The 19,170-nt window shown below is 46.1% G+C and overlaps 1 long non-coding RNA gene across 2 annotated transcripts in view; it reads left to right on the top strand.

The window, feature by feature from the left end:
• The window catches only part of LOC138917989 (uncharacterized), a 64,028-nt gene extending 59,512 nt beyond the window's left edge, over positions 1 to 4,516 (top strand). Inside the window, exons 12-13 of one of the 2 annotated variants that reach the window (XR_011426706.1) lie at positions 156 to 281; positions 3,022 to 4,516. This is a non-coding gene — a long non-coding RNA (uncharacterized lncRNA). The remainder of the gene's footprint in view (positions 1 to 155; positions 282 to 3,021) is intronic. The other variant, XR_011426707.1, reaches the window with a different exon arrangement.
• The last annotated feature ends 14,654 nt before the right edge of the window (positions 4,517 to 19,170 follow it).

Here is a 19,170-nt window from a genome sequence, read left to right as displayed (position 1 = left end):
CAGGAAGGCAGTCACCCAGCAACTTGCAGTGAGGTGTGGCGTGTGACTATGTTTCAGCCAATGCAATGGGAGTGGAAGTGGTGTGTGCCATTTCCAGGTTGGAACTTTTGAAAGCAGGTGTGTCTTCTCCGTGTTCCTTCTTTCTCCTTGTGCAGATTGGTTGCAGACAATGATACAGGCATCAGGAATGGCAGAGCCAAGAGACGGGAATTCATGGGTGACTGACACACCCTGTGGAAGAGAACCACCTGCCCAACACGAAACCCACCTTGGCCTGTAAGGTAATCACACATAAATTTCTACTCTCTGGTTATTCTTTTTCGGGATCTGCTTGTTATTTTCTTAACTATTATGGAAATATTTCAAATATGCAGAAGAGTACATAGTATGACCTCTATCTCCGGCCCTAATACCCAGAAAGAACAGACGTTCAATTCTGCCCTATTTGCTTCCGATGTTGCATTCATTTGCTGGGGCTGCCATGACAAAATACCACACGTAGGGTGGCTTAAACAATAGAAATTTATTTTCTCACGGTTCTGGAGGCTGAAGTTCAAGATCAAGGCATTGGCCAGTATAGTCTCTTCTGAGGCCTCTCTCCCCGTCCGCTTCTCCCTGTGTCCTCACACGGTCTTCCCTCTGTGTGTGTCTGAGTTCTAATCTTCTCTTCTTACGTGAGTATCAGTCACATTGGATTGGAGCCTACCCATGTGACCTCACTTTACCTTAATTACCTCTTTAGAGGCCCTCTCTCCAAATACAGCCCTATTTTGAGGTCCTGGAGTTAGGACTTCAGCATATGAATTTTCAGGGACATGATTCAGCCCACAACGATATCTCTGTTTTTAAGAAGCAAAATGTTGCTGTCACACCTAAAATTCACATTTCCATCCCGTTCTCCTCCCTCCCTCATCATAGGTATCAATATCCTAAAATTAATTACATTCTTTATGATTCCAAGAATATCCATGTGCATGGCTCCATTAACAAAAGATTACATTTTTATGCATAGTCAAGACATAAATGTGTATGTCTCCGTTAACAAATTCTTACATTGTTATGCACTTAAAAAATGTACAGGAACAGCATCACACTGCACATGTCCTTCTTTGATTGGCTTTGGGCTATAAATGGGGAAGGAAAAACAGCAGCCGAGGGTAAGAGAATAAATAAACGGCTTATGCATAAAAACCCAAAAGGACAGATTTCCAAGAGCATCCAGGTTGGTGACCATGTGCAGGTTTTGGGAGAGTGGTTACCTGGAGAGGGCGTGGAAGCTCAGTGCCCTTTCCCCATGCCTTGCCCTGTGCGTCTGTTCCATCGAGCTATTCCCGAGTCATATCCTTTTCTAATAAGCAGGTAATCTAGTAAGTAAGAGGTTTCTCTGAGTTCTGTGAGCCGCCCTAGCAAATTCGTCGAACCGGAGTAGAGAGTCTTGAGAACCTCTTACTGACAGCCAGTTGCTCAGAAGCATAGGTGACAGCCTAGACTTGCTCTTGGCACCCGCAGTGGGGGCAGTCTTGTGGGGCTGAACCCTTAACCTGTGGGATGTGATGCTGTCTCTGGGTACATAGTGTCAGAATCGAGTTGAATTGTAGGACACCCAGCTGGTGTCCCAAGAATTGCTTGTTGCTGTGGGGGACTCCCCTGACCCCCAACCCCACACACATTGGAATTGGTACCAGAACCTAGGAACAAACTGTGAAAGATAAGCGTCTTAGCTTGGGTTCCCATAACAAAATGCCATAGCGTGGGTGACTTAAACAACAGAAATTTATTTTCTCACCATTCTGGGGGCTGGAAGCCTGAGAGCAGGATGCCAGCATGGTCAGGTTCTGGCGAGGGCTCTCTCCTCAGCTTGCATAAGGTCCCCTTCTCACTGAGTCCTCAGATGGTGGGGTGTGTGTATGCGTGTGAAGAAACAGAAAGAGAGATCTCTTCCACTTCTGATGAGGCCACAGTCCTATCTGATTTAGGTTCCACCGTTATGACTTCATTTTCACCATAATTACTTCCTAAAGACCTTGTGTCTGGACATGGTCACAAGGGGGGGTCAGGGCTTCCATATATGAATGGTGGGGAGAGAGAATTCAGTCCATAGCAATAAATAAAGAGCAAATAAATAGAAACAAAGGTTTGGCATTTCTCTTTCTCATTTCCTTTCTTCCTGACTTTACTGTCTTGCTCTTTGTCTAGCTTCTTGAACAAGCAGCTCATTGGTTTCTAATTTTTCTTTTTAGATACGTATGTTGAAGGTATCTTTCTTCTAAGTATTGTTTAATTCCATCCACCAGATTTTGTCATGTAGTGCTTTCAGCTATAAATATTTCCTGAGTTCCATATGAGATCCCTTTCAATGCAAGGTTCTATAAGTTCCCAGCCATTATTATTATTTTCTCATCTGTCGCTCCTTTTACAAGTATGTAATGTTCCTCCTTGTCACCATGTTGGTTTTGTCTGGAGCTTTACCTCCAGATTTCTATAGATATACTTTTTTATTGACAGGTAAAGGACAAAATGAGGAAATATTTTTGCTATATATAAGCATGGTATCTGTCTACACTCCTGGGACAGTGTAGACTTCTAATCTGTCACTTATCCACCTTTGTGAAAAGGAATTCTAATATTGGCTCACTGAAGTCATTTTGGTCAACAGCACAGGAAATTGGTAATATGTATGTGTGGGGACCTGGAAATGGCCTCCCCAAGATATGTCTCTTTGGCATCAGGATTATTTGAGGCTGATTGCTTTTGATAAACTGGGACAGGGAAGGAGGAATGGAACTTGCCCTTTGTTAGGGCACATTTACATTTGTAAGGTAAATCTCTATCTGTAAAAGTTGCCTCCCTCTCTGTACCAGGAAGAAGAAAGGAGATGACCTTCTCTCTAAAAACTCTTAATACCAAAGGCGCAAGGACTTAAATCTGCATTTTATTGTGCTAGTCTGGTAACCTCCTGTAACTGACTTTCCTCCCCCTCCCAACGTTGGCATTTCTTAAGGATTAAGCATCTTTCCTTAGGCTAGGAACTGATTGCTGAGCTCACCTGTGACCGCCCAGCTCCAGACAATCGACTTGAGTCCTGCCATGCCCACTGAGATAGCAGACCCACTACCTGCTGTGTCCATCAAGTGCCGACAGGGCAATCTTGTGACTATTGTGGGAGGGACATTTCAATCACATGTGAAACACCCCATTTGGCGGTATATAACCACTATGTGCACCCCACTTCTTTGGTGCCCTTTCTTCCTTCAGGAAGAAAGGCACCGGGCCACGGTTCCTCATAAAGCTTTGTTTAATTTTCTCTTGCTTTTCTGTCTCATGTGAATTTAATTCGTTCTCCAGCCAGACGAACCCACACTTGGGAAGAGGAAATGTCTTCCTCCCCTACATATGTTTTCATCAGTCAGATAGTCCATGTTGTGCTGTATTCACAACAAACTCCTAAGTCTCAGCTAAAAATAACCAAGGTTTATTTCTCGAACATGCTCCATGTCATCAGGGGCTGGCTCTGTATTATCCTTGCTCAGTCTGGAGGATTGAGTAGATGGCAGCTAAAAGATGCTCGATCCAACTTCTTGCACAACTGCCAGGCAGGAAAAACACACTCCTACTGTTTGCCAAAGGTTTGTCTGGAAGAGACAGCCTCATTTTTGCTCAAGTTTCATTTGCCAAAGGCTCACAAAGTCACATTTGACTTTAAGGGGCCAAGAAGATACATCCCTTCTGTGTGCCAGAGAAGAGCCGACAATATTTGGTGAACGGCAGTAATAATAACTATACACTGTGCTCTATTGTGTCTTCCAAAGCTTATTTTTGCTTTTTGTTTGTTGATTTTTTCAAAAATTCCCTTCAGTTATGTGAGTTACCGTAAATCCTTCTAGTCAATTTCTTTAATAAGAAAACTGAAGTTAGCCAGAGTTAGCTTCTTTTGCTTAAAAAAAAAAAAAGGTCTAACGCATTAGACTTTGCGTTATAAATGTTACTGAGCAGCTTAGGAAAATGAACTTCAGTTTACACCTTGGGCTGGTTTTCAAGAAAGGGTACACACCGATTTTTGAAGGATAAGGTTTTAATAGGAAAAGAAGCAGGGCATGGCATGAGCCAATATTTAGATCCGAATAATTATTGGTGACTGCAGCATGTCAGGCAGGGAGCCAGCTGTTTTTGCATATGCTCTCTAAGTCAATTTTAATTCTTTATAAGAACAATATGAGGTGAATCTTACTATTCATCACTTATATATGCAGAAACTGAGGGTCAGGGAGGTGAAATGACCTGTGCAAAAGTCACTTAACTAGCAAATGATGGCTTTGTTTCAAGTCCATCATCTGATCAGGCAGAGGTGAAAGAGAAGAATGCAATGTGTGTTTTTGGATAGTGGGTACTGTTCGGTTTGGCAGGACTGTGGGATACATGAAAGGCGGAGGGGCCCTTGAGTGCTAAGGCAGAGAGTTGGAGTCTATCAGGTAGGCAGTGAGAGGAAGCTTTCCGCATCCGAGAGGGCACTGGTGGAGCCATGCCTCAGAAACATTGATCTGATATTGTCCTCTACGATGAAGAGAAATGAGGCACGCTGGAGGCTTGGAGACCAGTTGGAGGAGCATTGTAAAAACTCACATAGGCCTGAATGGGCATGGGTGTTGGCAATGGAAAAAGAAAAAAGTATTCTATCGAGTCTCCAGACGCCCAGGGAATTGCTGAACGAAGTCTGAGTTCTCCCTATGTAGATAGCTCATACTTTTCATTATAGGTTTCTCAAGAACTTGCTCCCAGAAAAAACCTGGATGGAGAACAAAACAGGTAAGTGCCCAAGTGAGAAATCTACAAAGCTCCTCTCCCCCAAAATCACCTCTTCCCCATCTGGCATGTCTGGTTCTGGCATGTCTTGCAGGTGGTCAGTCATGTCCATCACCTGGTTTCGGTGTGTGCGACACCTGTATCTGGTGTATCCGGCAGGTGGTTCTCACAAGACTTGTAGGTGGTTCAGACGTGTCCAGAAGGTGGGTCTGGTGTGTCGGGCACCTGGTTACAGTGTGCCTGGCATGTGGTTCAGGATTCTCCATCTAGTGGTTCAGGCTGGTCTAACAGGTGGTTCAGGTGTATCCAGCCGCTGTTTCAGCTGTTTCTGGAACCTGGTTCTGGCCTGTGCTGGACCTGTTTCTGGTGTATCCATCATATGGATCTGGCATGTCCAGCACAGTGTTTGGGCGTGTTCAGCAGGTGGCTTCAGCGTACTGGGCGCCTGGTTCCGTGGTGTCTGGCAGGTAGTTCCCGTGTGTCTCGCATATGGTTCCAGTATGTTCTGAAGGTGGTTCCGGCGTGTCCGACTGGTGGCTACCATGTGTCCGGAACCTGATTCCTTCGTGTGTGGTTGGTGCATTCAGTGTGTCCAGGTGTTGGTTCCAGCGTGTTTGACAGTTGGTTCCCGCATGCCTGGCGGGGGATTCCAGGCTGTCTGGCAGGTTGCTCTGGCCTTTTCTGGAAATTGGTTCTGGCATATCCAGGACCTGGTTCCGGTTTATCCAGCAGGTGATTTTGGCATGTCCGGCAGGTTGTGCTGGCGTGTTAGGCTGGTGGTTCCGGCTTGTCTGGCAGGCGTTTGTGGCATGGCCAGCACCTGGTTCTGGCGTATTCGGGAGGTGGTTTCAGTGTATCTGGCACATGGTCTCGGCATATCCAACAGGTGGTTGCGAAGTGTGTGACAGGTGGTTCCTGTGTGTCTGGCATGTGGTTCTGGTACGTTCGGAAGATGGTTCCAGCATGTCCTTTGGGTGCTTCTGGCATGTCTGCAAGGTGGTTCTGGCGTGTCAGTGTCATGGTTCCAGTGTGTCCGGCGGGTGGTTCCAGGTGGTTCTGGCGTGTCTGGTGGGTGCTTCTGGTGTGTATGGCGGGTCATTCAGGCATGTCTGTATGGTGGTTCCAGAGTGTGCAGCAGGTGCTTCTGGCATGTCTGTTGGCTTTTTCCGGCTTCTAAGGGGCCTGGTTCCAGTGTATCCGGCAGGTGATTTTGGCTTGTCCAGAAGGTGGTTCCGGCGAGTGAAGCAGGTGGTTCAGGCGTGTCCAGCAGGTGGTTCATGTCTGTCAGTGATGTGGTTCCGGCATTTCCAGCACATGGTTCTGGCACTCTGAGAGATGGTTCTTTCATGCCCGTCATGTGATTCTGGAGCGTCCATCAAGTGGTTCTTGTGTATCCGGCAGGTGATTTTGGCGTTAGAGTCAGATGGTTCTGGTGTGTCCTGCAGGTGCTTCTGGCACGTTTTGGACCTGATTCTCACATCTGCGGTGGGTGGTTCCACCGTTTCCAGATGATGCTTCTGAAGTGTCCAACAGTTGGTTCCAGCATTTAAGGCAGGTGGGTCACACAAGTCCTGCCTGAATCATTCGGCCGAGGCACGAATGATTGTCCTTCCACATGCTTAGGAGGAGAGAGACAATAGGATTTTAACCAACCACTCTTTGGAAGTTAAGAAAAACTTGCTTCCCACAGTGCTCTTACAGCATACTGGCAACCTCTCATGCCGCCCTTGTGCATGGGTGGAGAGAGTGTTCACAAAGCAGCTATGGAAGAAAGGCCAAGTTTGCTCAGCAGAGTCCTACATTGCCCTAAAAGTGCAAGGCACAAAACACTGCCTCCAACCCTCAAGGGGAGATGAGCAATAATCCATCTTGCTTCCAGCTCTTTGGGAAGCTGAGAAAGAACTCACTTGCCACACTGTTCTTATAGTGTACCTTGAACATCTCATACAAAGGCACCTGAAATGCTGTTTATTTGGAGCCCTTAACTCATTGCTTTAGAACTTCTGCTTTTGGGGCATTTCCATCTTGCCAGCCCGGCTCAGACAAAATGCCTACATCTTCTCCTTAAGCAAGGAGGCTGAGGCCCGAATGATTGTGCATCCACATGCTTAGGAGGAGAGAGACAATAGGCTTTTAACCAACCGCTTTTGTGCACTGGAGGAGAGAGTGTCAGAAAGCACCTATGGAAGAAAGGCCCCTTTGCTCTCAGCCGTGCCCTACATTGCTCTAGAGGTGGAAGGCACAAAGCACTGCCTCCATCCCTCCAGGGGAGACAAGACACAAACCATCTTGCTTCCAGCTCTTTAGGAAGCTGAGAAAGAAGTCGCTTTCCATAGTGCTCTTACAGCATATTGGGAACCTCTCATACACAGGCAGCTGAACGCCATTTCCTCCCAGCCCTTAACTCGCTGCTTTAGAACTTCTGCTTCTGCCACATTTCCCTCTTGCCAAGCCGGCTCAGGGGTAATGGCTACATCTTCCCCTTAAGCAATGGGGGCCAAGGCCCAAATGATTCTGATTCCACAAGCTTAGGAGGATAGAGACAAGAGGCTTTTAACCAACTGTCCTTGTGCATTCGTGGAGAGAGTGTCAGAAAACTCCTATGTCAGAAAGGCCCATTTGCTCTCAACCATGCCCTATATTGCTCGAGAGGTGGATGGCACAAAGCACTGCCTCCGTCCCTCAAGCGGAGACAAGCCACAAACTGTCTTGCTTCCAGCTCTTTAGGAAGCTGAGAAAGAACTCACCTGCTGGATATGCTTGAACCAGGCACCTTAGATGCTGGAAAAACCCCACAGGCATGCCGAAAGCACCCGCCGAACACTCTGGAACCACCACACAGACATCCCATAATGACCCAGCAGACTCACCGGAAGCACCCACCGGACACACCAGATCCACCTGGAACTACCCACTGGACACACTGGAAACATGAGTCTGACACACCAGAACCAACTTCCAGACATGCTGGAAGCACCTAACGGACAGGCTGGAACCGTCTTCTGAACCTACCAGAACCACATGCCACACACTTCGGAACCACCTGTTGGATATCCCAGAACCAAGTACCAGATACACTGAAACCACCTCCCAAATATGCCAGAACCAGGTGCCAGACACGCCACAAACACCTGCCACACAAGGTGGAACCACCATCCTAACACGCCAGAACAACCAGCTGGATACGCCAAAATCACCTGCCAGATACACCGGAACCAGGTCCTCGATACGCCAGTACCAATTTCTGGAAAAGGCTGGAAAATCTGCCAGACACGCCAGAATCACCCACTGGACATGTGGGAACTAATTGCAAGACAGGCCGGAACCAAAGCCAGGACACTCTGAAAGCATCAACCGGACAGGATGGAATCAGGTCCCAGACACACTGTTGCAACCTGCTGGACATGCCGGAACCACCTTTCGAATGTACCAGAACCATATGCCAGACACACAGGAACCACCTGCCAGACACCATGGAACCAACTGTCAGATACACCGGAACCAGGCTCTCAGTATGCTGAAGCCACCTACCGAATATGCCAGAACCATGTGCCAGACACGCTGGAACCATGTGACGGATACACCAGAAACAGGTCCAGCACAGGCCAGAACCAGGTGCCGGACACGCCTGAAACAGCTGCTGGACACACCTGAAACACCTGCTAGACCAGCTTGAACCACTTGACAGACAGTCTGGAACCACATGCTGGGCACACCAGAATCAGGTGCCCGACATGCCAGAACCACCTGCTGGGCACGCCTGAAGCACCTGCTAGTCTTGTGAGAACCACCTGCCAAGAACTCCAGAAACAGGTGTTGCACACGCCAAAACCAGGTGTTGGACATGAATGAACCACCTTAAAGAAATGCCAGAACCAAGTCCCAGACACGAGTGAGTCACCTGCAAGACATGCCAGAACCAGGTGCCTGACATGCTGGAACCACCTGCTGCTCACGTCGAAATCACCTGCCGGATACGCCGGAACCATGTGCTGCACAGGCGGGAATCACGTACCAGACATGCCGGGACCACCTGTTGGATATGCCAGAACCAGGTGCCTGATTCACTGAAACTACCTGCCAGGCACACAAGAACCAGGTGTCAGACAGGCCTCGACAACCGACTGGGCACGTTGAAATCACCTGCATGATACCCCGTAACCATGTGCCAGACAGAACGGGACCACTTGCCGGACACACCGGAGCCACCTCTCAGATATGCCAGAACCACATGTTCGACACGCCGGAACCATCTCCCGGACAGACCTGAACCACCTGCTGGACACGCCAAAATCACCTGCCTGATACGCTGGAACCAGGCACCTTGGATGCTGGAAAAACCTGGTAGACATGCCATAACCACCCGCCACACACTCTGGAACCACCACACAGACATGCCAGAACGACCCGCCAGACACACTGGAAGCACCCACCAGACAAGCCAGAACCACCTGGAACCAAATGACGGACATGCTGGGACCATGACTCTGACACGCCAGAACCAACTCCCGCACATGCCTGAAGCACCCAACGGTCACGCCTGAACCATCTTCCGAACGTACTAGAACCACATGCTAGACACTTCGGAACCACCTGCCAGACACTTCGGAACCATCTGTTGGATGTGCCGCACCCAGGTACCAGATAACCTGAAACCACCTGCCGTATACGCCAGAATCAGGTGCCAGACATGCCACAAACACCTGCCACGGAGGCCGGAACCACCAGCGTAACACATTGGAACAACCTGCTGGACACGCCAAAATCACCTGCCGGATACAGCAGAACCAGGTCCTGGGTACACCAGAAGCAATTTCTGGAAAAGGCCGGAACAACCTGCCGGACACACCGGAATCACCCCTGGACATGTGGGAACCAACGGCCAGACATGCTGGAACCAACACCTGGACACTCTGAAAGTACCAACCGCGCACGATGGAATCAGGTCCTGGACACATGGTAGCCACCTGACGGACATGCTGGAACCACATTCAGAGCGTACCGGAACCACATGCCAGACACGCAGGAACCACCTGCCAGAAACCATGGAACCCACTGTCAGATACGCCGGAACCTGGCACCCAGTACGCTGAAGCAACCTGCCGAATATGCCAGAACCATGTGCCAGCCACGCTGGAACCATGTGATGGATACACCAGAAACAGGTACAGCAGAGGCCAGAACCAGGTGCCTGAAATGCCAGAACCACCTGCTTGACACAGCTGAACCACCTGTCAGTCTTGTGAGAACCACTTGCCGGATACACCAGACGCAGGTGTCACACATGCCAAAACCAGGTGCCAGACACATCTGAACCACCTGCCAGTCTTGTGAGTACCACCTGCCAGATACACCAGACACAGGTGTTGCACATGCCAAAACCAGGTGCCGACATGACAGAACCACCTGCAAAACATGCCAGAACCAGGTGCTGGACATGCTGGAACCACCTGCCGGACACGTCGAAATCCCCTGCCGCATACGCCGGAACCACATGTCACATGTGCTGGAATCGCCTACCAGACATGCCGGGACCACCTGTTGGATACGCCGGAACAGGTGCCTGATTCACTGAAACTACCTGCCGGACACGCCAGAATCAGGTGTCGGACACGCATGGAAAACACACAGGATATGTCGAAATCACCTGCATGATATCCCATAACAATGTGCCAGAAAATAAAGTACCTAGGATGTGTGAAATCCTATTGAGGCATATTCATATAATGCATTTATTATCATCTTTCTCGCTTTTTCTGTTTTATTGTTATAATTTTTTTTTTTTTTGAGGAAGATTAGCCCTGACTAACATCTACCACCAATCCTCCTCTTTTTGCTGAGGAAGACTGGCCCTGTGCTAACATCCATGCCCACCTTCCTCTACATTATATGTGGGACTCCTGCCACAAAATGTCTTCATGAGTGGTGCATAGGTCTGCACCCAGGATCTGAACCGGCAAACTCCAGGCCACTGAGGGAGAACATGTAAACCTAACCACTGTGCCACCAGGCCAGCCCCAAGTTTTCTGTTTTTTTAAAGCAATTTCAATTCTTGCATTTGTTTCACCAGCAGTGGTATCATCATCTTGGACAGTTCCTCCAGAGTCACAGTATCTAAAATTTGGAGCATTTCTGTTGCTTGTTTGGATAAGTGATGTCAGAATGTCTAGTAAATCTTCCCTAGGAGAACTGTCTAAAAGACGTCTCAATTTAGCAACTGCAGGGACATGTATATTCAACATTTCAATCGATAGTAGTTCATTTTTGTAGAACTCTTCTGATAATTCTCCCAGCTTCTCTTTAGTTTTACAGGTGTTGAAAAATCCCTCAAGTCAGTCCAACAGTTCCACTTTAATAGCAGGATATGACTTCTCTTTTAAATCTGTACCATCTGCAAACAGCACAGGCATGTGGTCAACAAAAGTGAGTGGGAATTGGGCTGGGTACTGCCCACAATCTGAACCATCAGTGCAGCTGCCCCAATCCTGTGCAGTGATGGCAGATCCTGAGTATTTCTGGCCAGGTAGGTCATGCTGGGGATGAGACTTAGGATGGTGCTCTGCAGCCCTCGAGCAGGCAGCTCCACACCAGCTGCCAGTTGTAACTCCAGTCCACACTGGGTGCACATGGGGGAGCTTGGAAACAGGAAGCCATCTGGGTGAGCAGCAGCAGGAAGTGGCTGAAGGAAAATTGTGGGAAGATGAGGGGAGAAAATGTATAATAAATAAAGCTTGCCTTGTTATGCAGATAAATCTCTCAGTTAAAAAAATTTTCTAGGGGTTGGCCTGATGGTTCACTGGTTAAGTGCGCACGTTCCACTTTGGTGGCCTGGGGTTTGCCGGTTCTGATCCCAGGTGCAGACATGGCACTACTTGGCACGCCAGGCTGTGGCAGGTGTCCCACACATAAAGCAGAGGAAGATGGGCGTGGATGCTAGCTCAGGGCCAGTCTTCCTCAGCAAAAAGAGGAGGATTGGCAGCAGTTAGCTCAGGGCTAATCTTCCTCAAAAAAAAAAAAAATTCTGTAGGGGCTGGCCTGCTGGTACACGGGTTAAATTCACACATTCTGCTTTGATGGCCTGGGGTTCACCAGTTCAGATCCCAGGTGCGGACCTACACACCACTTATCAAGCCATGCTGTGGCAGGCATCCCACGTATAAAGTAGAGGAGGATGAGCATGGATGTTAGCTCAGGGCCTATCTTTTTAAGCAAAAAGAGGAGGGTTGGTGGGGAATGTTAGCTCAGGGCTAATCTTCCTCAAAAAAAAATTCTCTAAGAGTCATTCTCTTTCTGGTGCAGATGCTTTTACTAATGGAAATTTCCTTTAGAAACATAAATTTCCTTTCCAAAGAGGAAGTCTATCCTTCATTTAAAGCAGTCAAGGTGGAGATCAAGAGTTTTTCCTGCATCTGCTGGCTCTCGATTGCTTTTGGCTCGAAATAATTTGTATGTCAAAGTACCATACTTTGGGCATCTTCAGCATTCCTTCAAGAAGAAACAACTTGTTCTTGGAAGTCTCTGTCTCCTCCCCAACCCAGATGCACTCAAGCTGTTAGGGGCCAACAGCAAACAGCGTTCTGCCTCAAGAAGCTTTGGGGAAGCCTCTTCACCCTGAAAGGCCTGAGACACACTAGAGGGATAGATCACTGCAGGTTCTTCAGCCATTGAAAATAATATGAACAGTTCCATTCTCATAAATTTAACAACTTGAAAACAAGGAACAACTTACCAAAAATTTCAAACTAACAAAACTCAACCAAGATGATAGTATTTTCCTCAATCGGGCGCTGCTAGCCAAGCTTTTTGCCACAAAACTCAAGACTTGGATTCATGCGACACACCTGAAGAAAGCACAAACTCTGGGGGGGACTGCACATCATTTGGTGACTTAAAAATAAAGATTTCTCCAAATGGAAGCAGACAGTATCTGATGCGAAGGTTTCCAAGGTGTCTGGACCAGGTCTGTTGGAAGTTTGTCTGCCAAACCTTTGAGGATGACATGACACTTCAGATCGTCTCCAATGCCTCTGATCTTGATAACATGCAAACTTCAGGTAAAAAGTGCCAGAGAGTTCTCCCTCCTCTCACTCCGTGTTCCTCAAATGTGGCCACAATAGGTTTCCAATCTGTGTGTTTTTCCTCCAACATGGGACATGACTCCCAGAGAAGCTCCTTCCTGGCATCGAGGGACGAGAGGCTACTGAAAGTGGAAAAATCTGACTGCAGATCAACAGTGCTTTCAGAGAAAGATCGCAATCAAAATGGGGACATGTGAAAGTTAATAAACGGAAACGTAGTTGAAATAGTGTTGGAAGGCTAATAGAGGGAGTTCTCATGCCCTATGTCAAAGGCGCAGTGCAACAGGAAGAATAAAGACGTTCTCTTCCTGACCAGTCAGACACTAACCCAAGGAGAGACTGTCACAACTCTGCCGATGAAAAGCCACTGCCCTCAAGACTGTGTCCAATAGCCCCCACAGTTTTCCCCACTCTGAGATAAAAGAGCTTCTCCTCTCTTCCTTGCTGGGTGCTCCTGCATGGCTTGCCATGGTTGCACACTCCAAATGGCTATTCTTTGCTAATCCCAGATAAACCAATTTTTGCCAGAGAAATAACTGGCTGTCTATTTGTTTAAGGGCAAGACTTGTTAATAAGCAAGAGATGTAGAGAAAACATTTGATACAATCCAACTCCTGTTTGTCATAAAATTTTCTAGCAAGTTTGAAATAGATGGAAACTACTTTCACTTGTTGAAGGTCATCTACAGAAAATGCACAGTTGACTTCATGCTTAACAGGGAAAGACTAAATGATTCTCCCCACAATAAGGAACAGGAAAAGGAATACCACTTTCACTACTCTTATTCAACAAAATACTGAAGCTTCTGGCAATAACAGAAGTAAAGGAAATAAAAGCCATAGAGTTTAGAAAGGAAAAAATGTAACCATTCCTAGTTTCATTGTTGTCTGTGTAAAAAAACTCTGGGAATCTCCAAAAAAAAAAAAAAAAAAAAAATCAGAACTAATACGTGAGTACAAAAAGTTCACCAAGTACAAAGTACAAGATCAACACACAAAAGACAATTTTATTTCTACAACTAATGATGAACCTGCAGATGATAAATTTGAAAATGCTGTATTATTTAAAAGCACTCTGAAGAACATGAAATATTCAGGCATAAATTCAAGAACATGTGTACAGGATCTGATGCTGAAAATTATAAAATACCGATTACAGTGATTAAAGAAGATGCAAATAAATTGAGAGCCTTACTATTGTCAAAGACAAATGCAGCAGAAATTAGTTAAAGTGGTGAAAGCAGATTTTATTCAGTAACAGCTGACAGAAGCTGAGCTGCGCTCAGATTTGTACGGAGGTGAATCTAGAATTTTAAAGAGGGAATGAAGGAGCAGGGTTCAGGGGCTCAGTAGAGTCAAAGAAGTGAAAAAGTACAAAGGTTGGTCACCGTAACTGTGATCAGACCCACTGTGTTCGTTACTTTGCAGTTATCAAAGTTAGGATTCTATCCTCACTCAGAAGTTGAGAAAAAGAGGCTCTATCTGTCTTAATGATCGTATTTCAAAGGAGTGGCTCTTAGGTCCTTTAGAGAATTGTGAGAGATACATATCTACAGTTGTAAGCCCTCTTTAGTAAATACTCTAAGAAGGGGTATCAGAGGCCTATAATTGGGTGTTGACTAAAATAAATAGCAAATTTTTCTGTCAGCTTTGAGCTCTCAGGAAGGCATTTTAATGGTGGGCTGGAGTCATTCCGGTTACACAGACTCATGCAGCTAGAAGCCACGCCAGAGTCTGGTTGAGTCTCCTCCTGGTGTGGGGGTTTGGAAGGAGTTGTTATGTGCTGAGAATTCTGCAGTCCTCACCATGGTACTGGATAGAATAATGAGTACAGGTCTCAATTATCCCCAAATTGATCTATAGGTCTAATATTATTCTAATAAAAATTCCACCACAGTTTGTAGACAGAGACACCTTTTTCTAAAATTTATATAGAAAGGCACATAGCTGAGAGTAGCTAAAACAATCATGACAGGAAGAATAATGCGGCAGTAAACACTTTAACAATATTTAGTATTGCCTTGTACATACTGTAATCACAGCATCATCATTTTCATTGTAGGACAGCTACATAAATCAATGGAACAGAGTAGAGAATCCAGAAATGGACCACAGAGTTATACCCTAGTGATCTCTGACACCAAGAGTGAACCTTAATGTAAATTATGGACTTTGAGTGATAATGATGTGCCTATGTATGTTCATCAATTGTGAAAAGTATACTACTATGATGAGGGATATTGACAACAGAAAGGTTATGCACATGTGGCGGCAAGGACTATATGAGAACACTGTGTATTTCATTAAATTTTGCTGTAAACGTAAAACTGCTCTAAAAAATAACATCCATTGATTTTTTAATAGGCAATACAAGAATACCTTGTAGTGATAAAACTGATCATTATTTTAGCTGTGATGGATACAGAAACTTGCACATCTGATAAAATTGTACAGAACTAAATACACAGGAACAAATTAGTACAAGTAAAACTGGAGAAATCTGAATAAGATAGTGGATTGCATCAATGCCAACAAGCTGGCTGTGGTATCGTCCTATAGTTTTGCAGAATGTTATCATTGTAAGGAACTGGGTAAAGTGTACACCGGAACTTTTGGAGTTATTCCTTACAGCAGTGTAGAATCTACAACGATCACACTATAAATTTCAATTAAAAATAGTTGGCAAATGGAAAGTCAGTCTATGTTTTAAGTTAGGAAGTTTCATTAAATGGTCAGTCCCATTACTTTATAAATTGAATACAATGCCAATAAAAATTTTAACGAGCTTTTCTGTTGAGTTAGATAAATGATCCTACATGGAAAAAATAAACGCATAAGCTAAGCTAGGAAAATATGGACCAGGAAGAACTCTGAGGGAGGAGCTGCTCTATCACACGTTAAAAATATTGCAGAGACTGTAATGCAACAGGAGAGGATTGTTGCATGTACAAGAAGAGGAGAGAAGGGAAAGGGAGGGGAGAGGGTGGCAGAGGTCAGGGGAGTGGGGGAGGGGTGGCCTGATTGGAAGTTGTTGACACGGTTAAGCTGGAGCTCACTAAGTAGAAGGCAGGCATCCTATGTGATGGTTTAGGGAGCATATGTGACTTTCTCTGGCGGTCCTGTGTTGAAAGCAGAACGAGAGTTTTGGAAACTGGCAGTTACTGACCAAGTGCTGACTGTTCTGTGCTGAATGCTGCAGGGGCTGTGATTTGGCTTCTTGGGATGTTTGCTTCCCACGTTGGGGGTCAGAGTTATACTGTCATATATGATCTGGCCTTTGTCCATTTGTATATTCAGTCTCAAAAAAACAGTTGGTGCACAAATTCATCAGTTAGCTCGTCATTAAAAAATAGTCTCTTGGAAAGTTAAACCTTCCAAAGTTAAAAAGATGAAAATGGTAAAAAGATGAAAGATGCCAAATAAGTTTTATAGATAAATATGAAGAAATTGAATAAGAATCTCAAAATAAAATGTCCAGCAGTTAAGTATATTTACTTGAGAATATATCATGCAAACTATGTTTAAGTACAGTGTCATTTTTATTATCAGCATAGGAGAAAAGATGAGTTATGGAAGGGATTCTGCTCATGCTCAGCTATTTCCTTTACTTAACATTAAATCTTGAATAAAGTATAATGTCAAGCTGACTCATTTACTCCTTCATTTTAAAAGCTGAAGACTATTTCCTTGGTTTTTAAATAATGAGGTGTAAAGGAGGGGGTGAGGTGTTGAAAATAACTTCCACTGAGATTGACAGTAGCAATTGCTCTTAATTTTTTTGAGAGTCGTGGGGTCACCAATCAAAGCAGGAATGCTATTTATGTTCAGAAATTAAGAATCTGAATTTTATTAGAAATTTTGACTTTTATATACCCTCAAAAAGTAAACTTAGGAATTTATTTGAATTTTTAGCTCTGTTGAGGTATGAGTAATAGACAAAAAATGCACACGTTTTCTATATGTGTATTGATTAGTTTGGACATATGCATACACCCATCATATCATCCCCACAACCAAGTGCTGAACACATCCATGACCTCCAAAACTTTCCTTCTGATTTTTGTGTGTTTTTTTAAGCTTAGGAATTTCATGGATTTTAACCTAATGCTCAGATAAAAGAGGGAGAAGATGAGGTGTACGTTGTTTCATTATGGTACCTTAAGACATAGACTGTCAACATACACATGACTTCTGAAAAGGAACATTTATTACTTTCACAATGAAATATTTTCTCCTATTTCCTTCAAATATATGGCCTTCTTATTCTACCCCCCACCCACTTCCTTTTTGAGCAGGGACTCAGGAGAAATTTCCAATGGTACTAACAAACAGGGTCCAAGGGGTGGCTGCCCCTCAAGGTCCATCCACGTTGTCACAAATGGCCGGATCTCATCAGTTCTTAGGGCCGAGTAGCATTCCATTGTGTATACATACCACGTCTTCTTTATCCGTTCTTCCCTTGATGGGCACCTAGGTTGCTTCCAAGTTTTGGCTGTTGTGAATAATGCTGCAGAGAACCTAGGGGTGCATGTGTCTTTCTGCATTGGTGTTTTCAAGTTCTTTGGATGAATACCCAGCAGTGGGCTCGTTGGATCATATATATGGTAGATGTATTCTTAGTTTTCCGAGGCTACTCCATACTGCTTTCCATAGTGGCTGCACCAGTCTGCACTCCCACCAGCAGTGTAGGAGAGTTCCCTTCTCTCCACATCCTCTCCCACACTTGTGTCTTGTCTCGTTAATTAGAGCCATTCTGAGCAGAGTAAGGTGACCTCTCCTTGTAGTTTTGATTTGCCTTTCTCTGATGGCTAAAGACGTGGAGCCCCTTTCCATAGGCCGGTTGGCCATCCGTATGTCTTCTTTGGAGAGATCACTGCTCAGATCTTTAGCCCATCTTCTTATGTGGGTTGTTGATTTTTGTTGTTGTTGAGCTGTGTGAGTTCTGTCTGTATTTTGGATATAAACCCCTTATCCGATTTATGGTTTGCAAGTATGTTCTCCCGGTTGTTAGGTTGTGTTTTGGTTTTGTGGATGGTTTCCTTTGCCGTGCAGAAGATTTCTTTTACTTTGATGCCGTCCCATTTGTTCCTTTTGTGTTTTGTTTGCATTGCCCAGTCAGACGTGGTACTTGAAAATAGGCTGCTAAGACTGATGTCAAAGAGCATACTGCCTATGTTTTCTTGTAGGCGTTGCATGGTTTCGGGTGTGACATTCAAGTCAAACCCGAGGAGGCTGCAGTTCCCCGAGAGAGAGCGTAGCGGGGACCCTGCGTCCCTGTCAGCGCACCTTGCCGCTCCGCGGAGGTCCTAAGCAGCGTGTGGGCGGGGCCCCAGGAGTTCTCCCAGGAGGGTGTCCCTGTCCCTGTCGCTGTCCGCAGTCCACCGCCGGAGGGGGGGCGGGGCAACGGCCGGGCAGCGTCTGGGCGGCGGCGCGGGCGCGCGCGCGCAAGGAGAGGAGCGCGCGGCTGCTGGGCCGCCGTCCTGGGAGGCGTGGGAGGCGTCGGCCAGCCGCGCCTGCCTGCCCCGAGCCGAGCCCGGCGGAGTCCGGCCGCGCTGTGCTGCTCTCTCCCGGGCCGGGCTCGTCCGTTCCCCCGGCGTCCGTGGACGCCGCTCCGTGTCCCCGCTGGGCACAGCAGCCCGGGCCGTGCACAGCCACGGCCGCTAGCCTGAGGAGGCCGTCCTTCAGCTCCCGCTCTTCCTGCTCGCCGGACACGGACGACCGGGGCGCCTGCGAAGATGATTCCATCTGGGAGAGGTACCTGGGGGCGTGGGCCTCGGGGCTGGTGAGAGGCGAGTGTCACTGTTCTCTGTGCAGAGCAGCAGCTCTCACCTCAGCTTGGCCACTGCGGTTGGGTGCCTCAATCTGTGATAGAAAGAATGCAAAAAAAACAGGATATGTTCACCATGAAAAAGTCCTACAACAGATTTTCTATTTGTAGGTAAAATAGCATTCACTGTATTTTTGTTTGTTGGTTGATTGATAGGTGTTATACGATTACCTCGAATGGAATTCTCAGGGCAAAATCTACCATTACTTGGATTCACATCTGAGATATACTATTTATAGATATTTCAGGGGCCAGTACTGAGGCAGTTCATAACCATATATCCTGATCTCTAACTGTAGCTATTTCCCGAAGGGACACGGGATGGAATGGTAATACCATTGATGATGGACTTCATATGATGATTTTGATGAACTCTGAATTGTCTCAACTAAGGAAAACCATTTGTATAATCAACCATAATTTACTGGAAACAAAACTTTGAGTCAATCAGCATGCCTTTCTATAT

This window comes from Equus caballus, chromosome 16 (genome assembly GCF_041296265.1).
Source record: "Equus caballus isolate H_3958 breed thoroughbred chromosome 16, TB-T2T, whole genome shotgun sequence".
NCBI lineage: Eukaryota > Metazoa > Chordata > Mammalia > Perissodactyla > Equidae > Equus > Equus caballus.
Note: the sequence above shows the minus strand (reverse complement) of the source record. Positions and strands in the feature narration are given on the sequence as shown.